Genomic DNA, 8550 nt, shown 5'->3' on the forward strand with positions numbered 1-8550 from the left:
AACCACATTTCAAGTGTGAATTGACTTATTGTCTCTAATTGGTTACTATATTCCTTTATGGTTTTTCTGTCTCCAATTAGACTTCGAATTTCCTGATCTCTACATTTTTCTTCTAGATTTTTCCATTTTGCGTCAAAGTGTTGGTCACACCAACTTATAATTGGTCCTATCTGGGCCGCAAGATAGTATCCTCTCATGTTTGGTAAAGCCATCCCACCTCCCTCTTTACTAATCTGTAAGGTTTCAAATGTTACTCTCGGGTTTTGTCCATTCCATATAAATCTAGAGAACAATTTGTCCCACACTCTGAATAGAATCTCTGGTACCTCAACTGGTAATGCTTGAAACAGGTAAAGTAATCTAGGTAGGATGTTCATCTTGATTGTATCTATTCTTGAACTCAAATCCAGTGTCAGGGGACCCCACTTTTCTAGGTCAGTTTTAATTTCTTTATGTAGTTTGCTATAATTTTCTTCAGACAGTTTCTTGTATTCCTTGGTCAAGGTGACCTCTAGGTATGTTATCTTTTTGGCAAACCAATTTGTGTTTAATATTATTTTGAGATTCTCAGATGGAGTAAAATTCATTGCCATAATTTGCGTTTTTGCTCAATTTAATTTGTAGCCAGAACAGGAGCCAAATGCTTCCATGTGTTGTATTACTTTTGGAATACTAGGTTCTGGTTCTTGTAAATAACATATTATGTCATCTGCAAAAAGTCCAATAATTTGTTTTTCGTGATTCATTTCTATACCTTTAAGTTCCTTGTTTTGTCGGATTGCTTGGGCCAATGGTTCGATACAAATAGCAAAAAGAGTTGGTGAGAGGCAACAACCTTGTCTTGTAGATCTTTCTAAGGTAATAGGGTCTGATAGACTAGCATTTATTCTTATTCTTGCGGTCGGCTTTTGATTGAGCGATCTAATGCATCGTATTGCTTTACTATTTAGTCCAAATTTCTCTAGTACAAGATACAGGAATGACCAATTAACGCAATCAAACGCTTTTTCTGCATCAAAGCTTATGAGGACAGCTGAGATGTTGTTACGTTCCACATGATCTATTACATGCATAGTCCTCCTAATATTGTCATGCGTTTGACGGCCCTTGATAAATCCGGTCTGATCCTCATCAATTATCTCTGTCATGAATGTACTGTATCTTTTTGCTATGATGGAAGTGTAAAGTTTATAATCTATGTTTAATAATGAGATCGGCCTGTCGTCTTCACACTTCTCACTGGTTTTCTTTTTTGGGATAACTGAGATGATAGCTTCGCTCCAAGACGGAGGAATCACACCCTGTTCAAGAGTGTAGTTAAATGATGTGTGTAGCATCGGGGTCAGCTGTTCATTGAATGTTTTATACCATTCAGACGGTAAACCGTCACTACCTGGTGATTTATTTGATTTGAACCTTCCAATTGCTCGCTCTATTTCCACTTTTGTTATCGGTGTTGTTAGGAGGTCATTTTGCTTTGTGCCGATGCATGGTAGATCTAGTGAGTTAAGAAAAGTTTTGATTTGACTTATGTCGGCAGAAGGTGGTTGTTTATACAAATTCTCATAATAATTTCTAAATTTAGTTTCTATTTCCTCTAAATCAAAAGTGGCTTCATTTGTTAAAGCATCTCTAATTTTATGAACGGAGCGGTCGATCTGCTGTTTTTTAAGTCTTCTTGCCAAAAGTCTCGTTCCTCTTGACCCCATCTCGTAATATGACTCTTTTAAATACCTAGTTCTTTTTTCTACTTCTGAATTTAATTGTCTTTTTATGTTATCCCTGGTTTCTTGTATCTTTGGAAGTAGAGTGGGGTCCTGGCTGTTTTTGTGTTGTCGTTCTAACCTTAGTCGTTTTTCTTTCTCGTCCTTATATGCTGCTTCTCTTGTTTTTTTCAGTAAAGAGCACTTTGCTATAATATTTCCCCGCATAACTGCTTTAAGAGCATCCCACACTATTGCAGGGTTAACCTCACCATTTTTCTTTTCTTTTTGATATGTGAAAATATCATTTTTGATTTCTTCAACTATTTTTTTCTTGTTCAGAATACCAATATTCAACCTCCACATTGTTTTTTTAACTCGTGATTTTAGTTTAATTTTGAATATTACTGGGCTGTGGTCAGATATATCCGCTTCTCCTATTACACACTGTTGTACTTTGTAAAAATCTTCTTGATTTAGAAAGAAATAGTCGATCCTTGCATAGCTTCCGTTAGGTGCAGAGTAGTGTGTGTAATCCCTGTTTTTTGGATGTAACCTTCTCCATAGATCCATCATACCGTAGTCTCTTAACATGTTTTTCATTGTTTTTGTAACATGGTTCATATTTCTTCTATTGTTGGATGGATCTAATGTACTGTTTAATACCACATTGAAGTCTCCTCCACAAATAAGTGTCCCATTCATTTCTGTTACAATATTGTCAAATACCTGTATATATATACACCAATTATTATCTTTTATATATACATATATATACTTTATATGTGTATTTATATAAGATAATAATTGGTGTATATATATATATATATATATATATATATATATACACCAATTATTATCTTTTATATATACATATATATACTTTATATGTGTATATATAAAATATAATAATATAACAACAACAACACTTCATCAATGCTGAGGCATTATAGAGCCCTGCATGAGAGCTTGGAGACCAACGAGACAATTGAACCAACGTCAGGCAAGCTAGATGGCTTCTTTCAAATTCATTTATTTACTATACTACTGTTTGTTATTTATTTTATGTGGTCACTTACATGCAGCTTTTCTGTTTTAGGAAGCAAACTCTGGCATCGTTTAGATGCCACAGTACAGCAGACCAGGCCGAGGAATGAAACGGTTGATGCTACGGTGGCGGTGAAGACCTACCTCAACGAACACAATATTCCTAGAAACGAGGACCCCCTACAGTACTGGGCGAAATGTAAAAATATACACCCATGTCTCTTTCAGCTGGCCATGAAAATACTGTGTACCCCGGCTTCATCCGTCCCCTGCGAAAGGATTTTTTCCAAAGCCGGGGAAATAATCAGTAAAAAAAGAAACCGGCTAAAGCCCAGTACTGTGGGAAAATTGCTTTTTTTAAATAAAAATGAATAATTATTCTAAAAAAACAAGGTTGTCAAGCACATTTTTTAATATCAGAATCATTTGCGCACAAATATGCAATGCTCCCAATTGTCCACATGATGGGATGGTCGTGCAAATGAAGCCTCACGAGGCTTTGCTCCAAAGATGAACTACTCGGCTGGGAGGCTTCGGTGCTTCATGAGGCTTCATCTCGCATCACTACCATAGGATGTTTATATTAAACTTTGACAGAACCAACAACCACTCTGATCATATTCCTCTCAATACTGCACAAGGAAGTAAAGAAGGATCATCAATGACAGAGAACATATGAAGTGAATCATTATTCTCTGTCTGCTTCACACTCAGGAAGGAATATCACAACTCTTCATCATGGTTAGTGACACCAAACACTTTACAAACACATTTCTTAAGTTAAGAACTATAGAAATGATCCCTGAAAGTATAGTCTTAACTTAACTCTGCACCAACATCACACTCCATCCTCACACCAAACCATTACAGTGACGATCCAAAGGTGACCTTTGTGTTGAAGGAATGGCTTCATAAAAATCATTGTAAGGACCTGGAGTCTCTTAGTCAGTCTCCAGATCTAAACCTCATAGATCACAGATGTCAAATCAGTCCAGAAAAGTGCTTGTTCTTTGTAGTGTAGTTCACAGAAATAAAGAACATTTTACTCAAAATGATTCAATAAATGACATTTGTTTCTTATAATATTGACTTTACCACATGTGTGTGCAAGCTTTATGGTTCATGTGTTTGATATAAACATACATTTCATGTTGTGTATTTAATAGTGATGTGTTGATGAAGCCAAATGAAACAGTGTCATGTTGTTTAGAGGTCAGTAGGTGGCGCCATCAGTTTAAAAATTATGTTTCATTAGAAAAGTTGTTCAAAACAATGGAAAATAGTGCAGAGACCGCCATCTAGTGGACACTTAAAAATAATGACACTGCTTCATCAAGCTAAGAAGTACAAAGCACTTTCAATACTTACAAAGTATTTTATTAATTGACTTTTGTTTATTATAATATTGACTTTACTTTTTGTGTTTTTTAAATAATGTAGAAACCTAGTTTGAAAGTATTGTGGTGCATGTGTTTGATTTGTAAATACATTTCATGTTGTGTATTTAATGTGAATCACACAGTATCATGTTTGTTCAAATTAATGAATGCAGAAGAAAAATAATAAATACAAAATCAACCATCACTATAATAGTTTGGTGTGAGGATGGAGTGTGATGTTGGTGCAGAGTTAAGTTAAGACTATACTTTCAGGGATCATTTCTATAGTTCTTAACTTAAGAAATGTGTTTGTAAAGTGTTTGGTGTCACTAACCATGATGAAGAGTTGTGATATTCCTTCCTGAGTGTGAAGCAGACAGAGAATAATGATTCACTTCATATGTTCTCTGTCATTGATGATCCTTCTTTACTTCCTTGTGCAGTATTAAGAGGAATATGATCAGAGTGGTTGTTGGTTCATAACAACTAAATGTTAAACCTTTATGAGTTTAGCAGTAATGGTGAGATTAAGCCTCATGAACCACTGAAGACTTCCATTAGAGTAGTTCATCCTTAACTAAAGCTTTAGGATTCATTTGCTCTAACAAACCATCAAGTTTGGCATCATTTCTGCTTAAAGGATTCAGAAGCAGAAACTTTTATTTGTCAGATTCATTGATTTGTGAGACTAGTAGAGATATGTGTTTGTATTTTGTTAAAAACCTGAATATTTAGGGGCGCTGTTGAGCATAGCAATGGAGTAGACATGTTTTTTGGAGCTCCACAGAACGACTATATAAAAGTAATTTTTTCAGCGCACTTTTTGGAAAACATTTGAATTTTACCTTTGCTAAACCATATGCCTAAAAACCGAAACTTTGAAATGGCTGGTAAATCAAGCAAAGGTGGGCAAACAGCGACTCAAGCCACGAGGCCTTCGCCTTCGACGCCGACTTTAGCCCCGAGCTCCATTGAAGTAGCTTTCCTGAGAAGGAGTGTCTCCGCACCCGACGCGTCGGTCACTGAATCGCTCAAGATGGAACTACTATCTTCGGTGCGCAAGGATTTACTTGAAATCCTTCAAACAGAAGTTGGCGCAGTGTTGGAAAGTGAGATGGCGGTGATTCCAGCGGATATTGGTGCAGCGAGAGCGGAGCTCAAAGAATACAGGTCGACGATCAACTCTGAACTCTGACCTCTGAACTCTCCGCCATGAAAGCTACGGTGAAGGATGTGGAAGAAAGTTTGTCAACGTGCACGGATGATGTTGTTTCACTCAAGAAGGAGGTGAAGCGGCTCACGGGGGTCGTGGACCAACTTCACAATAAATGCGAGGACTTGGAGGCGAGGTCGCGGAGGAACAATGGAAGGATCGTCGGAATCCCGGAGACCCGTGAATGCAACACCGAGTCTGTGTCCTTCTGCAGCCTTTGATCTGAAGGACGCTCCTGGACAGAACCGTCTCTCCCCGCCTGGATCTACAGAGGGACGCCGGTCAAACACCATCATAGCCCGCGTTCACTACTTCCAAGACTGTGAAAACATCCTGAGACTCGCTCGGATCAAACAACGCATCAGTGTGGACGGAGTCAGCATCTCAGTGTTTCCTGACCCGACAAGTGTTGCCAAAGCACGCGCGGCGTTCAATGACGTCAAGAGTCGGTTTCGTGGAGTGGACGGGGTTCGCTTCGGATTTGCTTATCCTGCCCGCTTCAGAATCACCTACAAGAATGTGGAGAAATCCTTCTACTGCTGCAGAGGCGCGAGTATGTCAACAAAAACATCAGTGGAGCCTTAATTGTATTAAGTCAAGTTCTGTTGGGGCCAACTTTAGCTTCCTGAGCGTGTTAGTGCAGATACCTTTTATGGTAGGTTTATTTGTTGATGTTGTTTTTGTTTGTTTATGTTTACTCCATACAGTTACAAGTGTATTTACACCCATGTTAAAATATGAGTCACAACCCACTGTCTTTAGGTTCAACACCTTTTATAAGCTGGAACGTAAAAGGAGTGAACCGAAACTCTGGTGATTGCTCCTGATGATAAGGTTCCAGGGTTGAGTCAGTACTTGGGTGACTTAGGTCAGTCTGTCAAACTGAGCCTGAGAAACCTGGGTGTTGTATTTGATAAAGACATGTCTCTTGTTCAACATTGCAGAAAACTGACCAGAAACTGTTTCCTTCAACTGAGAAAAATCTCTAAACTTAGGAAAATGTTGTCGGAACATGATCTGGATCTTATAATCCATGCGTTTGTTTCTTCTCGTCTGGACTATTGTAACAGTTTGTTTTCATGTCTTAACAAGAAGGATGTGTCTCGCCTGCAGTTGATTCAAAACTCTGCAGCCAGAATTCTGACCCGCTCTAGTAGAAGAACTCACATTTCTCCGGTCCTTAAAACTCTTCACTGGCTTCCAGTTTCTTTCAGGATCAACTTTAAAATTCTGGTTCTTACTTTCAGATCTATTCATGGTCAGGCTCCTCCTTACATCACTGATCTGATCCAGCCTTACACCCCAGCTCGGGCTCTGAGGTCTGTGTATCAGAATCTACTGATGGTTCCACGCACACGACTCAGGACCAGAGGAGAGAAATCTTTTCAGGCTGTTGCTCCTAAGCTTTGGAACGATCTTCTCTCTCTTTGCTCTTGATGGATCTACTGACTCCTTTAAGAAACATCTTAAGACGTTTCTATTTGTTCAGGCTTTTCCTTGAATTTCTCGAACTCCTGTGTTGTTCTCAGTATTATCTTGATCTTTAAAGTATGTACTTTTTTGAGTATTGTTTTGATTGTTTAAGCGCTTTGTGACCCTGGTCTCGAAAAGCGCTATATAAATAAATATTACTTACTTACTTACTTACTATTAAGCGTAACAAAGCTCTTACACACCTGAAGTCATTAGGTGGAGAGATAATGTTCTTACAAGAGACACACTTACGTCCAGAAGAACACTCAAAGTTAAAGAGGGGATGATAGAACATCACTCTGATTATGGGGATAGGTCAAGAGGAGCTGCCATACTTATTAGAAAAGGAGTCTGTTTTCAACTAAACAATTTCATATCTGATAACAAGGGAAGATATATCATAGTCGTGGGTAGATTGTCTGGAACTGAGGTGGCACTAGTTAATGTTTATGGCCCTAACTGATCCTCACTTCTTCTCTAGACTAATAGCAACTATTCCAGATCCTAACAAATATAACATCATTTTAGGAGGTGACTTTAATCTCGTACCTGAGCCAACGTTAGATCCTCCACTAAACTTCAAAATAATTGATCAAAATCAGCAAATACAGTAAATCTCATTAAACAATCTTATGCACTTACTGACCCCTGGAGGAAATTAAACCTCACTACCAAACAATATTCTTTTTTTTCACATGTCCACCAATCGTTTTCGAGGATAGACTTTTTTCTGATAGACAACAGAATTTTGCCGTGTGTAACAAAATGCCAATACCACAGTATTGTGATTTCCCATCATGCACCAGTCCAACTGGACATAGCATTTCCAGACAGTGCACCAGTTCAACGCACATGGCGTCTTGACCCGCTCTTATTGTCAAGCAAAAACTTTCAACATTTTCTCTCGGATCAAATTGATTTCTTTCTTGACATCAATATTACTCCCGGGATGTCCTACACTTCAATCTGGGAGGCACTCAAAGCTTATCTAAGGGGACAAATGATTTCATTTTCAGCAAATGTCAAGAAAGAAAGAACTAAACGCCTCAATGAGATACAGCAGAAATGATTACAATTAGATAAAAAATGTGCATCTCAGCCTAATCCGTCCTTATTCAATGAAAGACAATTATTACAAGCCGAATACAATCATTTAACCACTGTCCAAATTGAGAAACTCCTCCTGAAAACAAAACAAACCTACTATGAACACAGTGACAAAGTGGCTCGACTACTGTCACCAAATCAAACAATCGGCAGCAAATCGTATCATTTCTGAAATGAATACAGCTGAGGGTTTGACATCTGTACATCCACAAACTATTAATGACCAGTTCAGAACATTTTATAGTGACCTTTATACCTCTGAGACTTCTGCAACATCATTGGAGATTGAGGACTTTTTAGAAAATATGAAAATTCCCCAAATGAATAAACAAGAACAATCTGTTATAGACTCCAGAATAACAACAGAGGAAATAACTCTAGCTATAAACTCAATGCAAAGCGGAAAAGCACCTGGTCCAGATGGATTCCCCACTGAATTTTATCAAATGTTTTCAAATAAACTTTCACCTATTTTAAGTAAATTATTTGAAGAAACACGTATAACTTTAAAACTACCACCAAAAATGAATCAGGCAACTATTACAGTTATACCTAAAAAAGGAAAAGACCCGCGAGAATGTGGCTCGTACCTTACCTTACCTTACCTTACCTTACTTTACCTTACCTT

At 37.9% G+C, this 8550-nt stretch overlaps 2 non-coding genes across 2 annotated transcripts; one reads left to right on the forward strand and one right to left on the reverse strand.

Annotated features, from left to right (window-relative positions):
- Positions 1 to 3355: 3355 nt before the first annotated feature.
- On the reverse strand, positions 3356 to 3568 carry LOC148074937 (small nucleolar RNA U3). Its single transcript, XR_015711922.1, has one exon. It is a non-coding gene; the product is annotated as a small nucleolar RNA U3 (small nucleolar RNA).
- An 818-nt stretch (positions 3569 to 4386) lies between these two features.
- LOC148074938 (small nucleolar RNA U3) lies at positions 4387 to 4599 on the forward strand. Its single transcript, XR_015711933.1, has one exon. It is a non-coding gene; the product is annotated as a small nucleolar RNA U3 (small nucleolar RNA).
- The last annotated feature ends 3951 nt before the right edge of the window (positions 4600 to 8550 follow it).

This window comes from Callionymus lyra, chromosome 7, assembly GCF_982586985.1.
Source record: "Callionymus lyra chromosome 7, fCalLyr1.hap1.1, whole genome shotgun sequence".
Taxonomy (NCBI): domain Eukaryota; kingdom Metazoa; phylum Chordata; class Actinopteri; order Syngnathiformes; family Callionymidae; genus Callionymus; species Callionymus lyra.